This window comes from Rattus norvegicus, chromosome 20 (genome assembly GCF_021556685.1).
Source record: "Rattus norvegicus strain SHRSP/BbbUtx chromosome 20, alternate assembly SHRSP_T2T, whole genome shotgun sequence".
Lineage (NCBI taxonomy): Eukaryota > Metazoa > Chordata > Mammalia > Rodentia > Muridae > Rattus > Rattus norvegicus.
The window spans coordinates 17,181,000-17,203,847 of record NC_141553.1 but is presented as its reverse complement, the minus strand read 5'-3'; positions in this window follow the sequence as shown (position 1 = coordinate 17,203,847).

Genomic DNA, 22,848 nt, shown 5'->3' with positions numbered 1-22,848 from the left:
TCTCAATCGCTGCTTCAGCTGGTCCGCCTGCTTCAGTGCTTTCTACCATGATGTTCATAGACTCTGCTTTCTACAACATTGAGTTCCACATTAAGGGTTTTCCCTTATAAGCTGCTTGGTCATGTTGTTCTGTCACAGAAATCAAAAAGTAACTTGCTCAGCAAACACTTTGCCAACTGACTCATCTCTTCAGGCCTTATCTATCTGTTTAAATAAGAATCTATGTGGCAGAAAAATGTTACACTATTGTTGGAGAAATTCTAAAATGAATGCCTGTATGTTCACCTGCCTGACGATGCTGTTTTCAAAACTACGCCTTAACCTCTGATGCTATTTATGACCTCGGTTTTCAGGACTAAGTAAAGATTTGAGATTTAAAATCCTTTTAGTGTCTTGATGTTTAAAAACCCAACTGATTGAGCAACTTGGTCATGTCATAATGGTATGGGTAGGGAGAGTTTCAGCACACCTTATCTGGACATACAAAATTTCAAAGAAACAGGAGTTGGTGCTGCTTATCAGAGCGTTTAATGATTAGTTGCTTGAAAATGTCTGTAAAGACACCAAGAAATTTATATACAAGGGCTACAGCTCATTCTAAAATTTTGAAGGAGGTGATTAAGGGTCTATTTATGTTTCATTACTGCTCCTTCGCTCTGAAGGGAACTTTCATAGTTAATGAGTCTGAGATGGAAAACAGGGAAATTTTAACTGAATTTTTTTTGAAAGAAGGAAGAGAAATGTTATTATATTCATTACCAAAAAAAGAGTAGAGACACATAAACCATGTTACCATCGATATGCTGAGATAAGGGCTCTGTACGATTCCACTGGTAGGAAATGAGCTGTCTTTAAATACCATGTTTATAGGTACAGAGAAGAGAGCAGTAGTTGTCCGCACTCAGGGAAGGAGCAAATAGAATTTGATTGATAGATACTAGCAAGTTTAGCATGAATCATCTGTATTGGGTGAGGGCAATTTTCTTTTCCTCCAATTCTGATGTTCTTATGAAATTACAACTGGATTTCATGAAATTATTTTTTCAGTATCTATTGAGAAGACTGTGGGATTTCGATCTTGCCTCATATTGGTTCGGTGATGTACACAGCAGATTTATTTTATTCGTGGATGGGTTCTTATATCACAAGGACAAACCTTACTTGTCACGGTGTGTGGTTATTTAGCTACGGCAGTGCATTGATAGCATTGTGCCGAGGATTTTGGATCAATCAGGAACGTTTCTTTGTGGTTTTCTCTTCTTATGGTGACTTGGGTACTGCATTAGTGCTCAGCTCACAAAATGAGATTAGAGGCTCTCCTGTCCTCTGCTACATTTTGAAAGAATGTGAGGAAACTGGCTAATAATTTTTTCCATAAACATTCGATAGGACCCATCCATGAGGTAACATAGTTCTGAGATCTCCTTTAAGGAGTTCTTTCAGTTTTATTACTTTTCACTCTGAGTTTGCCTGCTAAGATTTCATATTTCTTGTTCCTATTATGATAAACTGAGTACTTTAGAGAGATTCCAGTTACTTTGAAGGTATCCAGTTTCTTGGTGTGTGACCCTTGTGCTTGGGACTTTTCTGTTGCTGTGCAAAACCACCGTGACTGAGACAACTTACAAAAGAAAGATTCGTTTAGGCTTACAGTTCGGAGGGTTAAGAGTCCATCAGGAGCCATGGCGCACCAAACTGAGAGCTCACACGGAAGTGAGACACAAAGCAAAGAGCAAACTGCGAGTGGTCTTAGGCTTTTTTTTTTTTTTCCGGGGCTGGGGACCGAACCCAGGACCTTGCGCTTCCTAGGTAAGCGCTCTACCACTGAACCAAATCCCCAACCCCAGGCTTTTAATCTCCAAGTCTGCCCCCTGCCTCCAGCAGTGTTGGACTCCTACATTTCTGCAGGCCGTGCTACCAAGTGGGGACCAAGTACTCAAAATCCAGAGAGTATGACCAAAACCCCTCTATGTTAATTGCATCTCTGTGGGTCAGCTGCAGTGTCTCCTGGCATTTCTAGTTAGTTGTTACCATTGTCATGTTCTCTCTTTGTTTTCTAACTCTCAATATATATTTGTTGACTGTACCAATTTTATTGTCTTTAATGTTCAAGGAACCTCCCTGAGATTCTGAAACAAATATATTCTGATTGATTTTATTTTCATTAACATTCTAGAAAAAATGTATGAAATTCTGAATCATTTGGCCACACATTAGTGAAAATCTGGTCACTTAGGTCAAGAAGAAATCTGAAATAATCATAAAAATATTTAAGATGGTATTTATACCGATTATTAATCGTTTAATTTTTTATGGCTCAAATGAGATGAAGCAGATAAGCCTTCCCAAGCATTGGCATTATGTCGCTTCATTTTCATGTTTCAAACAATTCAGAGTTTCGTTCAAATGAGATTTTTCATGAGCTGTTTCTGAATCATAGGGAAGATGCGTCTTGCTCGATGTGAAAACTCAGTGACATTTTCCGAGAGATGATGCTCGGCGGGAGTGGGAGAAGTGGGTGGAGACACAACCTGTGAACTAGGATGATGTGGAATGATGCTCACACAGATGGTCCCTCCAAGGCTGGCAAGCTCATGGGATCACTTTCAACAAGGCCTGGCTATTTTATTATCATCCCATCACATTCTTAAAGCAGTGGTCCTCAACCTCCCTAATGCTGTGACCTTTTTAATACAGTCCTCATGTTGTCCTGACCTCAACCATAAAATTATTTTTGATTTATTTCAAAATTATAATTTTTCTACTGTTGTGATCATAATGTAAATATCTGAGAGGCGGGATATCTTATATCCTGCCCCTATTAAAGTACCATGTGCCCCCCAGTGGGTTGCAACTCATAGGCTGAGGACCTCTACCTTAAAGGGAAAGATCTTGGACTTTTAAATCACAAAATATCTACAAGTATGTATGTATGTATGTATGTATGTATGTATGTATGTATGTACGTATGTGTGTATATGTAACTATGTGCTCATGCATGTGGATGATTGTTGAGACCAGAGTAGTGTAGTGGGTCCCCTGGAGGTAGAATTACAATGAGCCATTAGATGTGGATGCTGGAAACCAAATTGAAGTCCTTTGTAAAAGGAAAAACTACACATATCTCTCAAATTTTATAAATATAATCACCTCATGGCTCACAGGTAGGAAATTTACTGAACATGGAGTCTGGCAACACTAAGCTCAAACCATCTTCAGACAGCAGCATGTTGATTTTAACATGGGAAGTAAATCATGTACCCTCATACACTTTCAGTTAAATATTAGGACGCCTGTCTCTTACTCTGAAGAACAAAAGAAAGTTTTGGTTTTTTTTTTTAAATTGTTTTTAAAGCATCTTTGAAAAGATGGTCCTTTCTTTGAAGTCCTAAAATCTTTTCATTTTGATTCTTTAGTATTTATCATGAGAATTCACACTGTTTTTCTTTAATAAAGAAAGGGAGAAAGAAAGAATGAATGAAAGAGAGAGAGACAGAAAGAGAGAGAGACAGAGACAGACAGAGACAGACAGAGAGAGACAGAGAGACAGACAGACACACACACACACACACACAGAGAGAGAGAGAGAGAGAGAGAGAGAGACAGAGACAGAGACAGAGACAGAGAGACAGAGAGACCCTATTTTCTGCACAAGCAAGACGGAACAGACAGTCTCCAATACCATCCTAAATTTTACAAGAGGTCCTCGTTGTACGTAAATTTCCAACCATTCCAAAGCTCTTTGTGTGTATTTTTTTTAACCATTTCTGACAGTTTCAACTCTTCCCCCATGATGTCTCCTCTGCTATTAGCTGTTGTGGGAGAGACACTGGTTTCAGTATTCAGTATGCACTTCTGCTTTGGGTGGGGAAGTTTATGCATTTCAAATTGGGCTTCATTCCCTTAGCCTTACTGAGGATACGTCTTCCCTTTGAAAATTTGACAAGGTGCCTAACAACCCTTCCTCTTTCTCCTCACATTTGTTGAGTTTCCTTGTGCATGTCCTTTTCTTCCCTAGAATAACGAGCAGATTTGGCACAAGCATGCATTTTATACTTTCCGATGCTGTGGTGCTAACTTTCAGCCCAGAAACATTAGCAGATTTCCTTTCTTATTTCTATCATTCATACCTTTGCCGCTTCCGTTATCCAATCTTGTCACGTTGAAGAATTTTCTTACTTCCTTTGGGACCTCTGCAATCTGTTGCAAGCTAGAAATTTCCATTGCTGGATCAGTAAATTCGTTAAATGAATTTGCTAGCAGCCACATTATTTAAAAGTTTGCGTTACCCACTGGTGTGTGTCAAGGATCCCAAATTTTATCATTTCTTACTCTTTTGCTTTTAGGATCTCACCCAGAATGTTGTCTACTACTATTGCATTCCTGCGCCCGTCAAGGGACTTCCATGTTCTCTCTGGTATCTCTCCCAAGTCATCACCAAGGTCCATGTATTGATTATTTATCAGGGCTGGAGATGGCTTGCTGTTCAAACATGAGTCCTAAGGTTTTTGGTCAGAATTTTTAGTATAATTAATCACCAACAAACTCGATGCCTTAAAACAAAAAAGGCAGAAGATGGGAACAGGTAGACAGTGGTCCAGGCCTTCTCTTTTCCTATAGTTCCAGTGCTTTTTCTCATTACCTGTCTCTGTGTGCTTGCTTGGGTTTCCTCACAGTATGACAGCCTCAAGGAAGGAGACTCGCTTACATGGCAGTGGGCTCCTCTTATGGAGAACCAATAACTGTTTGGCTTATTCTAGCCACCAAAGTCACAGACAATGAGTGACATGTCCCATCCTTTGAAAATTGAGGTCATTGGAAATTCCATCCACCTGCAGTTAGACAAAAATCCAATTCAATTGGCAGAACATTGAGATTCCATTGCGAGAATGTGCATACTGAGAATATGTTCCTAAGACATCTTTGGGGGAAAAAAATTCTGCTAAAAGACGTTCTCCAAACTGTAGCGATAGTTTTGTTTGAGGCACACATTTCCAATGAGAGAGCATTTAGAAGTGTTTAACACATAAGCACCATAATCAGAAAGGACGGGGAATTTTATGAGAAAAGGAAGGGAAAACAGAAAGCTTTCTTTGGACACACACCCTCACCCACACAGAGTGAGTGAGACAGAGGCAGAGAGGGAGGGAGGAGAGAGAGAGAGAGAGAGAGAGAGAGAGAGAGAGAGAGAGAGAGAGAGAGAGAGAGAGAGAGAGAGAGAGAGATTCTGTAGGAGGCAAAGGCAGGTAGGTCTCTGTGAGTTTAGGCCATCCTGACCCAGTACAGCCAGGACTATATAGAGAAATCCTGTCCCAAAAAACCATACCATACCAAGCCAAACCAAATATTTCCTGAGTGTCTACTTCTAGTTGCACATTGATAAATCATTACTTAATGGACACTCATTGATCTTGATTGAAGCAGAGGACAGTTTTATAAGAGTGCAAGAACCCTTCAGTTTCCCAGGCTTGAATATAGTAATAACACTAAGAAAAGACTTTGCTGCCAGGACATTGTGTTCAGTACCTTTAAATAGTTCATCTGTTTGAAAGTCAAAACGGCCATGTGTTATGCATTCTACTAGAGTTCTTTATCCTTAATTAAAAATCTGGTTTCCAAAAGTCAGATAACTCCCCTTTACTGCCCTGTGTCTGCCTCTCTCTTGTGGTAGGCAGGACAGTTGTGCACCATGCTGAACTGGAGGGAGGGAAGCTTAGCCCTCCATAATGATGCCTTCAGGCAGGACTTTTGTTGGCTGTGGTGAGTACATGGGCTGGCAAAAAAACACACGTGTAGGAACAGCTTCAGAGAACTGGCTAAGTTTATTTGGGAGTGGAGACAAGGGCTATTTAAACCCTTGAGGGAGGAGTAGGAGCTACAGCGGTGAGTAAACATCATTGGCCCAGACTAGAAGGCTGGAGAAACCTCATTTGCATGAGGAGGGATTTCAGGTGCTGCTGGACATGATGTTTTGAGGGGAAAAGAAGTTTATTCTTGCTAGGCTATGTGACCACTTCTGGTGAGGCAAAGGTGGAGGGCACAGGGCCATGTGGTCCCCTAGGATATGCAGGGTGCTCCTCCAGATATTCAGGTCAGCTGTAGGAGTCGAGTGATCCTACTCCTGTCAGTCTCAGGACAAGATTTCTGAGGTTTGGACATATCTAAGCCCCTGTCTTGCTCCAGACTGATCTTCCCAGTCCCAAATTTCCCTGGCCCCAGATCTCTGGTCAATGCAATATAACTGGCAATCGGTGCAGGGACCAGTGATAAATGGAGGTTTTTAATTCATTGTGTGTGTGTGTTTGTGTGTATGTGTACATGTGTGTGCACATGTGTGTGTATTTATATGTGTACCCAAGTGTGTATGTATGCATGTGTATATGAGTGTTTATGTGCATGTACATGTGTCTGTATATATACCTGTGTGTGCATTCATGTGCACGTGTGTATTTATGTGTGTACACATGTATTTTATATGTGTACACAAGTGTGTATGCGTGTGTGTATGTGTACTTGTGCATGTGTGTGTACATGTGTGTATGTGTGTGTACATATGTATATGCATGCAGGTCTGTATGGGTGTCTGTGTGTACACGTGTGTGTTTATGTGTATATGCAAGTGCATATATGTATGCATGTATACATATGTGTTTACCTGTGTGCAAATGCAGAGGTCAGAGGACCATGTCAGAGGTTTTTCTCTGTATGTGATCTACCTTTCTTTTGGAAAGAGAATTTCTCATTGGCAGGAGACTTGCTAAGATAAGGCTGGCTTTCCGGGGAGGCCCAGAGAGTCACCTGTCCTCGCTTCCCCAAGGAGGGGATTACAAACACATATCGTCATGCCTCCATTTTTAAAATTTGGCTTCTCTCTTTTCTTTTCCACTTGGGTTTTGGGATTTGAACTTGGGACTTGGTTTCCTATAAATATAGTTCCCCAGCCTTCATTTCTCTTTTGGTTAAGCTGGTCCTGACAGTGTCTATTGGTATTAAGTTCTGGATGGAAACACTGATAAACAATGAACTCAGGAAACATTTACGTCCTTTAGCTGAATATAAGTATTTCGGCTTGCCTATAAAAAAGGTGGTACATGCCCTAAATTAGCAATGCCCTCATGAGTAATTTTGTACATTCATAATTTCAATCATCTGCTGCCAGTCTCATATGAATCTGCTCTTACAGTTTCTAGTCTCTTTCTGACAAGTCTCCAGTATGAACTTTCAGTCCTTTGATGTATCCTGTGACCTCCCTCACTTGTTGATAGGAAAATGACTAGGTGGAAATTTTGAGAACTGTTTTATGCCAGGTTCTGTTCTTCTCATATTCTTACTTTGTGTGTGTCACCTGCTCCAAGGTCCAGTACTTAGAGAATCCAGAGGTCATGGGTTAAGCCATCCCCAAAACCACAGAAGACTATAGTGCCCATTAACTCTAAAAGAACGGAATCATTCCTTGGATAAAGTTTCAACAAATTCTGTGACTTCATGCTTTGTGTTTCCAAAATAAATAATAGTCTGTCGAGACAGCACATCTCATCCTTGTCAAAGATGAATAGGAATGTAATGGTTATGCTTGATTTATAACCTCCCTATTTCTAACTTATTGAGATGTACTTTTGAATCCTCGAGTAATGCATCTATTAAAAGCTAATTGAACATAATATTCCCAATATTTGCTTGCAATTTCAAATTATTCTTGAACCCCACAGAAATTTAAAAAGTTAATTTCAGACATGGCCTTCTGGTAATATTCACCTAGCTGGCAAATAAACCATTTCATTCTTTTCCCGGTACACCTGCTGACTATGGCCATGAAGACAACAGTCATGTTGGTACGGACCCTATAATTCCCCAAGACCCACGAGAGCTTCAGTGGATCCTGACCAGACATATGGATCCACCTCTCAGCATCAAATATGGACATGTCCAGATGCCTGAAAGTGATTATGCATCTATATATGATAGACTTCTCAATATTAATTGGATATTCTTAGGATCTTTAACTCTAGCTCACTATTATAATCCCTACCTCAAAAATATGATCAATTATGATTTTGAATTTATGCCAAACTTTAGATTGCATCTTTGTGAGAAGACAAATAACACCCAATAGACAGTAACTTTGGGGACTGGAGTTTAATTTTCTATAGAGACTTAGTGCATGACATTCAACAAGTTCTTATTAAACCTTTGTTAATGGCAGATATATATATATATATTATGTGATAGATGTGAGCATCGCACCTGTATGTGAACTAGGGCTGAATTCTTCTAGTTTATTTATGGGACTAACTAGGTAAATTAAATTATTACCCAAGTGACAAGGTATTATGGAACAAGTAAGGTAGTTGTGTCTTGAAATAATATTTTCAAATGTTTCAACTTTTTGTCTGCCTCTGTTCTATTCATCATTTAGGCATCAAATGTGAATAATAAATTTTCTGGGAAGTTGGGTATGGTAGAGGAATTTGCTCAGTGAAAAACTATAAATAGTATTTTCTACTTATTTTTATTTGTGTTTTCCTGCAGATCTACGAAAGGAAAGCATCAGAGAGAAAAATCCAGTGAATTTGAGAATATGGAAAAGATCAGATATAGGGCTCAGTATATTCATTCATTAAACAAAAGTAGTGATTTAATTCTAATGCCTAATTCCTGTTATGGTATGTTTTGATATTTTTGATAATTTCATGCATGTTGCTATGAAACTTGACCATTTACATTACCTATTTCCACCTCTAACTTGCCCCAAATATCTCAACAAAGAAAACGAAAACAATAAGTCACAACCTTGACCCTTTCCAATAACTTTGGGGAATCAGAGAAACTGTACTAATGAGCTTGTTTGAATTCAAGGTCAAGAGAGGGATCTGAGATTTTCAGTTTAATAGTCAGGATGGTACCTAATTCCTTTCAAATAAACAATGTTATAAGGGCACTATTTCAGTAAACCTTTTTATATTGGATAAAGTTGTTATTTGAAGGACAAGAGGCATGGCAGAGCAGTTAAGAGGGTATTAGCTGTTCCTGAAGCAGACTTGAGGTCAATTACCAGCACATGGTGGCCAACAACCATCAGTAACTCTGGTTCCCAGGAGATTTGATGCCCTTTGTTCACTTCCAAGGGTACCAGGAACACATGTGATGTACAGACACGCATACAAGCAAAACATCCACATATATAAAATAAAACGAGAATTATCATTCATGTATATAATGCATTCTGATTACTTGTAATCCAACCTCTCCAAGCTCTCTTCCACCCCAGACATCACCATTCCTTCCTGAAATTCCCTTTCCCACATCAAGTATTTTTGTTTTGTTTTGACATCCGTTGAGACCAGTCCTTTGGAGTGATCCAGTGGATCCTGGAGGGCTCACCAGTGAGCACACAACTTTTAAAACCGTGAGAGCCTCTTCCCTATAAACCATCAGTAATCAACAACTTAGCAAGAGAGGGTAGGGTTTCTTTAGGTCCTCCTCCATCTATGACTGACTATTTACAGATCTAGTCCTTTACAGGCCCAGAGCAAACAACCACACCTTCTGTGAAGTCATGTTTGTAATAACTGTGTCATGTCCTGAAGATAGACTTTTACAACCTTTCTTTCTGTCCTCTGGCTTTTATATTCTTCTGTTCCTTCTCACAGAGGGTGGTACAAATGTCCCATTTAGGAACGAGTATCTGGTTGTCACTTCATATTGGCATATTGGGAAACAAGGAAGCTCTACAATCACTTCTGTTCAATGCAAAGAGAATCTACTTTAATGAAAGCTGATAATAGACTTTATCTATGGCTATAAATATAAAAGTAGTTGGTGTCATGAACTACAGCTAAACAGCATTGGTATATGCCACTTAGGGCCTATTGTCCAGGCAAACATGGATTTTCGATCAGGTTTATAGTATCAAACATGAAATCTGTCTTGTAGAGAGGGTCTTAAATCCAAGCATGGAGCGGGTGGTTCGTGCTGTAACTGTTGTACCAGCTTTATACCAGTATCACAACTTGTCTGGCATCCTAAAATCACAGCTTACAAGGTACACAGCTAGATAAGATCACTGATAGCCACCCTGGTCAGCTTTATGTCAACTTGACACAAGCTGAGGGGAAGAAGCCTCAGTTGAGGAAATGTCTTCATTAGATCCAGCTGTTAAAGCATTTTCTCAATTAGTGATCAACAGGAGAAGACCCAGCCCATTGTAGGTAGGGTCATCTCTATGCTGGTTGCACCCCCTTAATGGCTTCTGCATTAGCTCCTGCCTCCAGGTTCCTGCCAAATTTCAGTTCCCATCCTGACTCCCTTTGGTGATGAACAGCAATATAGAAGTGTAAGCCAAATAAACACTTTCTTCTACAACTTTCTTTTAGGTCATGGTGTTTAATTACAGCAAACAAAACCCTAATTAATATTTTTTCTCTCCCAGCAGCCTGTATAGCAATTTCTAGTACAATGAAAGCTATCCATATCAGGCTCCTATCAGCAAGCACTTCTTGGCATCAGAAACAGTGACTGGGTTTGGTGGCTGCATATGGGATGGATCCCCAGGTGGGCAGTCTCTGGATGGCCTTTCCATCAGTACCTGCTCCACTCTTTGTCCCTGTATTTCCTCCCATGAGTATTTTGTTTCCCCTTCCAAGAAGAACTGGTGTATACATGTTTTGGTCATCCTTCTTCTTGAGCTTCATATGGTCTGTGAATTGTATCCTGGGTATTCCGAGCTTTTGGGCTAATATGCACTTATCAGTGAGTGCATACCATGTGTCTTCTTTTGTGGTTAGATTACCTCACTCAGGATGATATTTTCTAGTTACATCCATTTGCCTAAGAATTTCATGAAGTCATTGTTTTGAGAGCTGAGTAGTACTCCATTGTATATTTGTACTTTTTGAATCCATTCCTTTGCTGAAGGATATCTGGGTTCATTCCAGCTTCTGGCTATTATAAATAAGACTTCTATGAACATAGAGGAACATGTGTCCTTGTTATATGTTGGAGCATTTTTTGGGTATATGCCCAGGAATGGTATAGCTGGGTCCTCATAGTACTAGGTCCAATTTTCTGAGTGACTTCCAGACTGATTTCCAGGGTGGTTATATCGGCTTGCAATCCTACCAACAATAGAGGAGTGTTCCTCTTTCTCCATATCCTCAACAGTATCTGCTGTCATCTGTGTTTTTGATCTTAGCCATTCTGACTAGTATGGGGTGGCATCTCAGGGTTGTTTTGATTTGAATTTTCCTGATGACTAAAGATGTTGAACATTTCTTTAGGTGGTCCTTGGCCCCTTGATATTTCTCAGTTGATAATTCTTTGCTTAGCTCCGTACTCCATTTTTAATAGGGTTATTTAGTTCTCTGAAGTCTAACTTCAGTTTTTTGTATACATTGGGTATTAGCCCTCTATTGGATGTAGGATTGATAAAGATCTTTTCCCAATCTGTTGGTTGCCATTTTGTCCTTTGCCTTACAGAAACTTTGCAATTTTATGGGGTCCCATTTGTTAATTGTTGATCTAAGAGCATAAACCATTGGTGTTCAGTTTAGGAAAATTTTCTCTGTGTCTATGTGTTCGAGGCTCTTTTCTACTTTCCCTTCTATAAGTTTTAGTGTATCTGGTTTTATTTGGCGGTCCTTGATCTACTTGGACTAAACTTGGTAGGAGGCGATAAGAATGGATTGATTTGCATTCTTCTGCATGCAGATCTCCAATTGAACCAGCACTATTTATTGAAAATGCTGTCTTTTTCCACTGGATGGTTTTAGCTCCTTTGTCCAAGATCAAGTGACCATAGGTGTGTGGGTTCATTTCTGAGTCTTCAATTCTATTCCATTTGTCTACCTGTCTGTCTCTGTACCAATACCTTGCAGTTTCTATCATGATTGCTCTGTAATACAGCTTTCGGTCAGGGATGGTAATTCCCCCAGAAGATCTTTTATCACTGAAAATAGTTTTCACTATCCTGAGTTATGGATATCTGCCAGAGCCTTACTGATACAAAATAAGATGCTTGCAGTTAACCATCAGACTGAGCATGGGGAACCCAATGGAAGAGTTAGAGATAGGACTGAAGGAGCTGAAGGGATTTGCAACTCAATAGGAAGAACAACAATAATAACCAACCAGACCCCCAGAGCTCCCAGGGACTAAACCACCAACCAAAGAGTACACGTGGAGGGACTCATGGCTCCAGCTGCATATGTAACAGAGATGGCACAGTCTGGTATCAATAGGTTCTGTAAAGGTTCATTTCCCCAGGGTAGGTGAATGCCAGGTTGTTGAGGTGGTAGCGCGTGAGTGGGAGGGGGAGCATCCTCATAGAAGCAGGGGGATGGGGGATGGAAGAGGGGGAAACCCGGAAAGGCCATAACAACATTTGAAATGCAAATCATAAACTGTCCAATAAAAAGTAATAAAAATAAATGAATAGCAAAAATAAAAGAGAGAAAGGAAGAAAGAAAAGAAAAGCTATCCAGTGGACATCAAAATTCCACTTCCCATTATAGATTTATTTCTCTAAGAACTTTAGGGATCCGTAGGCAGGAACCAGACTGTCTCAAGTTTAGTGATTATAAGAAAATTGGGAAAGTAGATAGTTTTACGTACAAACACACAGAGATGTGTAAGCCTACACACAGAAGTGAATATGTTCATACACATGCACATAATGAGATGACAATCATTGAAAAAAAGTATTTATAAAAGTTTTCCAGAATTCTTAAATGTTTATTTGGGTTTTGCTGAAATGGCTCAAAGTGTAAAGCATATTGTTGCTAGGATTCCAAAGAGGGAAGGAGAAATTGTTGACACACACACACGCGTGCGCACGCACGCACGCACACACACACACACACACACACACATACACACACACACTTGAGCATGTGTATCAGACACACTAAATGGATAAATGATTTTAATCTCATAGTGCTTTATATAGTTTTATGTTTGAGAGAATTATTCTTCAGTAAAGTTCTTCTGAAGTTGGGGCAAAAGTCAACATGGAATATTAAAATTTTTATTCTCTTTTGAAATCTATTCTGTGTCAATTATGGAAACTTGATTACATATTTTAGAACAGAGGATAAACTCTTGATAAATATACATATTCCCATAACATATTAACATGTTCAATAAGCAAACATTAATCAGATAACTATGTCATTTGCTTAAGAAACAGATAAACATTTAAAACATTCTGGGTATGAGTATTTGCTTACACATGTATATGTCCCCAGTGTGAAGTACCCATGATGTCATGAAGAGTGCATCAGATGCACTTGAATTGGAGTTAGAGACAATTTTGAGCCACCATCAGGTTGCCGAGTACAGATTCTGGGTTCTCTATCCTCTAAGTCTCTTTCTCAGTTTCATGTCGACTCATTTTGTGACCCATCAGAATTCACCAGGGCTGTTTGCATGACTGTCTGTTGAAGCGTGGTAGGTTCACCAGATGATTCCTACCTAAAAATTAGAGATTTCTCTTTCTCTTCTTGGCTTCATCATTAGCCAATAGCTCAGCAGTAAAGTCTTCAGCCCTTGAGTGATTGATTGTTGACAGAGATCATCTTTTGAGAAGGTATGAAATGAATTATTATTATTATTATTATTATTATTATTATTATTATTCTAGAAATTAATATGGTGGTAGTTATTCCCTAATCAGCTAGTTCTTCAATTAACCACATAGAGACCTTTAATATCTTAAAGTTTATGCCTTAGCAGTTGACTCAACCACCTATCCCCCCTTCCAGCCATGTGGTTAGCTATACCTTCCAGGACCATGGTCACACCCATCTTTTCTCATATCTCTGGGTGAAAGGGCTTTTCTTTCTTTTCTTCCCAGAGTTTCTTTCTCCCTCCCAGGAAATCCAATCTATTTCTCTCTACTGCTTAGGCACAAGGCTTTAGCCTTTTATTGTCCTACTAACTTCGGGAGCAAGGTTTGTACATCAAAATATGTGTGAGAATTTGGTCATCATTGGGCGACTAGATCTAGGGATACAGAGTTTATCATTTGAATACATAGCAGCACCAGAGATACCCAAAGATGAGAATCTGGTACAAGTAACTTCCGAGGTTACTTGTTCATAAATTACAATATTAGAGCAGCTATTCTGAGTTTAGAGAATGCCATTTCTTTGCACTGCACCCTAACTTAAGGCTCTCATACATGTTTAGTATTTTTCTGTAATTTTTTTTCTGAACCTTTGAGTGGTTAGAAGAAATGTCTTGTTTTGGGGTATGCTAACGAATGACACTTATTTTTAGTATCATGGACAGTCATGGGTCTCTGAGTTCACATCAAATGAGTGTAAAGAGATTCTTCTCTGAATAAGGTTCCAATAGTTTTGTGTGTGGGTATAGATGCAGACAAATATAGAATACATTTCATGCTCTGTCCTTTTAGTTAAAATAGTAAGTTTTTTTTTTTTTGGTTCTTTTTTTCGGAGCTGGGGACCGAACCCAGGGCCTTGCGCTTCCTAGGTAAGCGCTCTACCACTGAGCTAAATCCCCAGCCCCAAAATAGTAAGTTTTAAATTGGGCTTACATCTTCTCTAGGCACTGGTTTATAGTACCAGGTTCACAATACCAGGCATGGGTTCCCTCTCATAGATGAGGGTTTAAATCAAACCAGAGAGCAGTTGGTTACACGATAACAATCATACCACTATGGCACTAGTGCTCAGTCACATTTTACCAAGGAAGCTGGACTTCTCACTGTGTTTATAACCTAAAATGTCTTCCAGTGAGGAGAGGATCAGTTATACAATAATATATCCTTGTAGGCTCATGGATTAGAATAATCATATGTTATTACTAAAAGTCTTTCTGTTTTGAGGATGGTCTAAAATGCAATCCTATGTCTTTCTCTTATGAGTACTTATCTACAATTGTCAAAGCCCACTTATTAGCAAACGTAAAGCTAATTTTTATTGTCTTTTCAGTTTCCCTTGTTCTAAAAATTTCCTCTGGAAAAACTGACCAATCTTCAGGACATCATTCATAGAAGCATCCATAGCATTTTCTGTAGAACTATCCATAGGATTATCCAGAGAATTATCTATAGCATCATCATAGCACTGTCCACAGTATCAACTGCATAATCATCCATGGCGTCATTCAAAACATCACTTGCATCCTTGTCTGCACCATCATCCATAGCATCTTCGAAACTCAGGTTCAAACTGACCAGTCATTGTTCAAAGCACATTCTAATCTCAGGTTCAAGGGAACTCTATGATACCTAAAAATTTTCAACCATGAAAACATGAATATTACACCACACTTCTCTAAGTCTAAGTTAACTTGTAATTATCCCATTAGGCATATCAACAACAGTGCCAACCAACCAGAGCTTCCAAGGACTAAGCCACTACCCAAAGACTAGACATGGACTGACCCTGGGCTCCAACCTCATAGGTAGCAATGAATAGCCTAGTAAGAGCACCAGTGGAAGGGGAAGCCCTTGGTCCTGCCAAGACTGAACCCCCAGTGAACGTGATTGTTGGGGGGAGGGTGGTAATGGGGGGAGGATTGGAAGGGGAACACCCATAGAGAAGGGGAGGAGGAGGGGTTAGGGGAATGTTGGCCTGGAAACCGGGAAAGGGAATAACAATCAAAATGTAAATAAGAAATATTCAAGTTAATAAAGATGGGGAAAAATTATCCCGTTAGGCTATTGTATTATAGCTATGGTTTTGTAAACAAAGGCCAGTGCACAAGGCACCCATTTTGACTCTGAGGCTCACTCCTTGTATGAATGTGCAGAGTCTCTGCCTATCAATTACTACCGTTGTTAAGAAAACTTCTCTGACAGAAGGCTTTGCCCTTTATAAGGCGGAGGTGTTGCTCTTTTGCCATTCATGGCTGTGTCATCTCTTGTTTCTACCTCCTCTCTCTGGCCCTCAGATCTTTTGACTAGAAGTGAAAGCATTTCTTGGACTCTCAGTCTGAATCTAAACTTGTCAAAGATGATGTTGTGTTTTTCTCCTGAGAGACTTCAAGCCTCATTAAAGCTGATCGAACGAAACCAAGATGATGGCATACCCAGCCATGTGACAAGGTGACTTCCTGTCCCCTGATATAAGAGTGAGACCATTATTGCATTGTGTCCAGGGAAATAAGACAGGTGAAGAAGGTTGTGGACCACAGGATCTTATTCAGATTGCTTTGGGTGATGGTTGCTAGAGCCTGGTAAGGACAGAAGGGAGGAAGAGGGGGTGGGTGGGTGAAGGGGAGTTGATGAACAATGTAAGTAGATAATGATCTGAAAGCTCTGTTGCACACCATAGTTAACAATAACGTAGATTGCGAAATAACTATGAGATCCATCTTTTAATGTTTCTTACACGAGAAAGTGATAAATGTATGAGATAATGAAGATGCTAATTACCTGTCTTGTTAATTACATAATTTGTTACTTGTATTGAGACATCACATCATACCCCATAAGCAAGCACTATTAGGATGTGTTAATTAAAATTTTTGAGATGAATTAGGAACAAGTTAATATTAGCTGTTATAGTGTGCATTTGAAAAGTTGCTCAGAGAGTAATGAGCTGATGATTCGAATCCTCTTTTGATAGTATTCTGAGACTGTGATTTCAGGCACTGGCTAGATCAGGGGAATTTCTTTTTCTTCCTCAGGAGCTTTATATCTTGATGGGTGAATGGCAGACGATGGGAAGGCTGGGAGATGGGCCTGAGGGAAAGGGATCAGGTCTCTCTTGTTCTCTTTTGTTTGGCCTGCTTTCTGGTGCTATGGAGTGAATAGCGCCCTCACCACAGGCCCCCACTTCTTGCGTTGCCTCATTTTAACATCAGAGCAAGGAAGTCAGAGGTCTCTGCACAGAGGCCTCTGGAATCCAGAGGAAAAACAAGCCCCTTCCTCCTTGGTGGATAGAGGCTGTGAAGTGGATTAACCAGATTTGTATCAGTTTCTTGGTTTTGGAGGAAAATGCTGGGCATATGCCATGATGCCCTCTCCTGGGACTCACTCCATCAGCATGGCTCTGAGCATTGTGAGGCAAAGATAACCTTCAATTTAAACGAGAAATAATTCTTGGCAATGCATTCCAGTTGTTTAACTCGTAAATCAGATTTTAATTTTTCAATTCAGCAACTCTAAGAAAGTATTTAGATGAAACTCAGCAAGTAATTTTATATAGTAAACTGGAGTATAAAAATAAATTACTGTCCCCTGAATAAGACAATCTGGGCTACTACACTTAAAAGGCTGAAGTAAAGATGCATTAGAGCAAAATGGATGGAAGCATATTGTCACTTCAAATACATTTTACTTACTTTTCCACAAAATAAGGCATAGGGAAGGTACATTAAATTAGATTTATTTGGAATGAAAATTTGAGGGTTAAAAAAGCATTAAGTGAATAAATTATTACTGAATGTATAACCTGAAATCATTTTAATGTTACTGCTTTCGTTATTTTTCAAAGTTTTATTAAAATTCCATTATAAGCCAGGAAACACTTTGGTCTTGACATTTCATTTTTGACAAGCTAAAGTGCGGGCTTTGGATATATTATAATGTGTCTTGAAATAAGAGGAGAAAATATGAGGTCGAGGGACCATCGTGCATGAATTCTGTCTTAATTATCCTGAAGGGATAACTACCACTAGGATTTACTAGATAATTAGTCTGTTCACAATTAATTATTCACACTGAGTTCCACGTGATGTTGGGTCTTTTTTCAAGAACAGCAACTTCCTATGAGTTAAATCTTTTTCCTTTCCCCACTGTGCGTGTGTGTATGTGTGTGTATGTGTGTGTGTGTGTGTGTGTGTGTATGTGTGTGTGTGTATATGTGTATATATATGTGTGTGTGTGTGTGTGTATGTGTGTGTGTGTATGTGTGTATATGTGTATATATATGTGTGTATGTGTATGTGTGTATATGTGTATATATATGTGTGTGTGTGTGTGTGTATGTGTGTGTGTGTAAATTTCTCATCTATGGTATTTATGTGAAAAAGGAATGGCTACTAAAAATTTATTACAAACGATAGTTACTGATGCTTCAGACATGCAACTTCACATGAATTCCGCCAACCTTTGTAGAGGTCCAAATATAACTGGTACACAGAGAACAAAAAATTACATTCACAGTCCTCAGGAGTAAAACCTTATCAAAGAGACCAGTGGCACTGTTTCCTTGTTACGTGATGACATAGCTCATCGCCATCTTCCTTGGATACAGGGAATATCACAGGATATGGTAAAACATTCATTGATCTTCCTTTTTGAAAACCTTGAGTATGAAAATCCCAGCAATGCAATTAGGATCTCAATCATAAATACAGGTATGATCACAGGTCACACACACACACACACACACACACACACACACACACACACATATATATAAATCTTTAGAGTAAAGATAGAGACTCCGTGAATGGTGACTGTATGTTTGTGTCTACAGGATACATTGATGAAGCCTGCTGTCTCAAAACCGTGACACTAGTAATTATCAGGCACAGAGGAAGACAAGCTGGAGTGATTATTTGCTTGTTTCCTTGGTCATCGGCAGGAAAAGGTTTTATAAAGAAATTTCTGCATTAAGCATACAGGGTTTTTTTTTAAATCATATTTGTTTTTAAGACTAAATATTGCCTTGTAGCAAGATGGCTTGGTATGGGTTGGGAATGATCCCAAATTTGTGGCAGTTTCTTGCCCCAGATTCTCAAGTACTGGGGCTAGATGTCTGTTACTTTGAAAAAAAAAAGAATTATTTTTTGCAAAAAGTTCAGTGTTGACTTAGTTTTTGAATATTTCAAGTACCATGAAAGAGACTAGTTTTATAGTGATAAGGAAAACTGTAATATAGTCTTCATTCTTTGAAAATTGGGAATTTCTTGAAATGACAAATAAAATAGTAGTACTTTCTCTTAGCTCGTCGTCTTTCAAACTCTAAATGGAATTTCAATTATTATACAGAAGAAAACACTTATATTTACCAACGGCCTCATGGAGAGTCTCTACCTTTATAGCTTGGAAGCATAAGCAGCCATAATTTAAATTAAAGATTTTCTTATTTGATATTAAGAGGAAGTCTGGGTGGTTGTACAGGAGAGGCAGCTACATAAGGAAAAAACACAAACTATGCTGGCTGTGAAATCTGCCCCATGTTTGTCCTAACAGCATACGCTCAACACTTCAGTGCTTTTAATTGGCTTCTAGACGACTTGGGGAGAAGGCTTTCATCAGACTTGAGAAAATATAGCTGTGTGCTGACGTGAGCACTGCCTTTGAACGTTTTTATTCATGTGTGAATTTGGATGCAGTGCCCTTTGAGTGTCTGGCTTAGACGACCTCATTATGAAGATTCCAGGAAGCATTTCTACAGTATTATTCTTGTCAACAGAAATACCCAGGCTGTGTGTGTGTGTGCCTGGTGTTCACACATATCCACCATGACTCTAGATCCCTCAGATGTTGACATCCTGACAGGCAGGGAAATGTCAGGCACACATGGGTTCTTTCCTCATCTGATCCAATTAACCAAATGCCTCCTCTTTTTCCTTAGGATCCCTGCACTGCAGCAGGAGAATACTGTCAACACTCTGTGATGTCACTACCCCAACATAGAATGACTCTCCCAAAAGCACTAACATCCCTTTCTAATTGGCTTTTAGGAGTCACCGTTTTGACACTTTGAAGTCAAAGTAGGCTTTTCACAATTCTGAGATATTCTGTTCATGTCTCCCAAATATGGACTAGTTAACATTCTTCAACAAGCAGCCTGCCTTTCAAAAGATATGTTATAGATTTTCACAGATCTCTGGGTCTGTGACTCTAAGTGACATAAAGATATTACATCCATTAATTTTCATGTTCTCACAAAGTTTTGGGCAGAAGCAACGTAAGGAAAGAAAGGTATAGTTTGCTCACCTTTTGAGGTCCCAGCTCATCATTGTTGGAGACAGAGCTGCAGGAGAGGGATATGCTTGCCAATCATCTCCACAGTCAGGGAGCAGAGAAGCCATGGGATGGTGCCAGCCTCATCAGAATGCACCTTCCCTCCTTAGATGAGTATTCCTAGGGATACTTTCATAGGCACAGGGAGAGGTATGTTTCCACACTGAGTCTAAATCTAATGAGGTTTGACAAGTGTCATTAACTATTACAGAATCACATGTACTCTCCCTTTGAACTATGTTATCTAGTGTCATCAAAACCATGCACACTTTCATGAATCACAAGGATAGGACCATAGGCATGACAGTAAGTTCCCAATTAATTCTTCTACATGGATGTATCCTTGCACAGAATCTGAAAAAAAAAACAACAACATAGGTCAGTAACTGTTTAGTTCAAAATCCAAGGCAATAGCCAGGCCTTGTGACACATACCTCTAATCCCCATGACTTGGGAAAGTAGGTCTGAGGCAGAAAGATCACAGGCTCTAGGCCTGCCTAGGCTACATGGGGGTGGGAAGGGTGTTCTATGACAGTGTGGATAACTTAGAGTAGCGATTTTCAACCTTCCTAATCCTGTGACCCTTTAATACAGGTCCTCATGCTGTAGTGACTCCCAAGCATAAAATTACTTTTGTTGCTACCTCATAACTGTGATTTTGCTACTGTTATGAATCCTAATGTAAATATGTCTTAGAGAATGAGGTTTGCTAAAGGGATAGTGACCCAAAGGTTGAGAACCACCGGCCTAGAGGGATCTTACATTATCCTAAATTAGATAGGAAAAGGGGAACTGTGGGAATTGGTCAGTGGCAGACTACTAGTCTAAAATGTGTGAAGGCTCTGGTTTAACACCAGTGTGAATGCGTGTGTGCCTGCCTACATGCATGCACGTGTGTATATGGTGTGTGTGTGTGTGTGTGTGTGTGTGTGTGTATGTATGTAGACATATTAGCATACAGAGTGAACTATCTGACTCATCATTTCCTCTTTGTCAAACTCATTGAGGAATGACAAAATGCCAGATAATTGTGAGCATTTCTCTGGTTATAGTCATTGGAGAAAAAAAATCTCCAAGTATTTTTTTTATGTGTGCTATAATCAGAAAGCATACTTCTATACACTAAAACATCACAATAAAATATGTGACTTGTATTAAACAACATTTCAGAGACTATGGGCTCTTTTAGCTGAACCCCTAAGCCAACCATTCAGTAGAGAATAAAAATTTGCCGAAGGCTTAGCGCTTATTATAGACACCTTTCTTAAGGAGAACAAGTTTTGCAAGGAGAATTAGTTAAAAGAAATCTTTTAACCTGTGGGATGGAAAGAACGAGGTTCGGGAGGTGTTAATGAACCTTTAAAAAACTTGAGTAAGCAACATATGTGTGCACTCTGTGGGGAATGGTGTGTAATTAAAACACAGAGTTTATGCTTCTAACAGACACACCTGCTGCTTATAGAACTCTTTTCTTCTGGAAATACCTTATTTCCTGAACAAGAATCTTATTAGTTTACCTCTTCTGGGACTCTCCACGTTGATTCCTGTCATAAAATTAGAACATAACATTACAGAGCAGATGGAATTTTACAGTCTCTGTTAATTTCTTAAATCAACATTTCTCCTCCGGAAGATGCAGGAGGTAGGGGTGGGAATGTGTTCTTCACAGAAATAGTCCAAGCCATTCATGCAGGCCTGAGATCATACAACATCTCTTAAAGAACATGATGCCTGTCCTCGATGCTGGAGTCAAAGAAGTACCATTCAGTTTGACTCCGAAGTTCCAAGGACAGAGTTTGGAGAACCTAGTGCATTTAACAGGCTGTGCAAAAGGAGTGTGCTGCGGTTGAATCTGTGAAGGGACAAAAGTATAGAGCATGTAAGTCAGGCATGGGGTTTGCAAGCAGCAAGGTAGACATTTGATACAGGTTTGCATATGGTTAGGAGAGACAAACTTAGTATATGATGCATGGATTATGATGTGTGAAATATTTCCATTTACCAGTTTTTCTCAAGTTCCGCTCCACACTATGTTTTTTTTTTTTTATTAACTTGAGTATTTCTTATTTACATTTCGAGTGTTATTCCCTTTCCTGGTTTCCAGGCAAACACCCCCCTAATCCCTCCCCCTCCCCTTCCTTATGGGTGTTCCCCTCTCAACCCTCCCCCCATTGCCGCCCTCCCCCCACCAGTCTAGTTCACTGGGGGTTCAGTCTTGGCAGGACCCAGGGCTTCCCCTTCCACTGGTGCTCTTACTAGGATATTCATTGCTACCTATGAGGTCAGAGTCCAGGGTCAGTCCATGTATAGTCTTTAGGTAGTGGCTTAGTCCCTGGAAGCTCTGGTTGGTTGACATTGTTGTACATATGGGGTCCCGAGCCCCTTCAAGCTCTTCCAGTTCTTTCTCTGATTCCTTCAACGAGGGTCCTATTCTCAGTTCAGTGGTTTGCTGCTGGCATTCGCCTCTGTATTTGCTGTATTCTGGCTGTGTCTCTCAGGAGCGATCTACATCCGGCTCCTGGTTTTTACCAAGCAAGGACACCTTCAGGAGAACTTTGCCTGTGACTTACCTTGTATGTGATTCCTTCTCTACCTCTCTTTGGTTACATAGTAGGCATGTGCTCTAGTTGATATGACAAGTGGAAAGAACTCTTGTCCTTTAGTTATTATTAATTATTATTAAAACTAGATTCTTCTCCCACACAGCACATGCTTACCACAGTCTCACCTCGCTCCGCTCCTCTCCTGATCCACTTCCACTCTGTCTCCCTTCAGAAAAGAGCAGGCCTCCAAGAGACAACAACCAACCAGGACAAAACCAAATACAAGAAGACAAGGTGAAAGCCCTCACCTTGAGACTGGACAAGGCAACCCAACAGGAAGAAAGGGGTCCCAAGAACAGG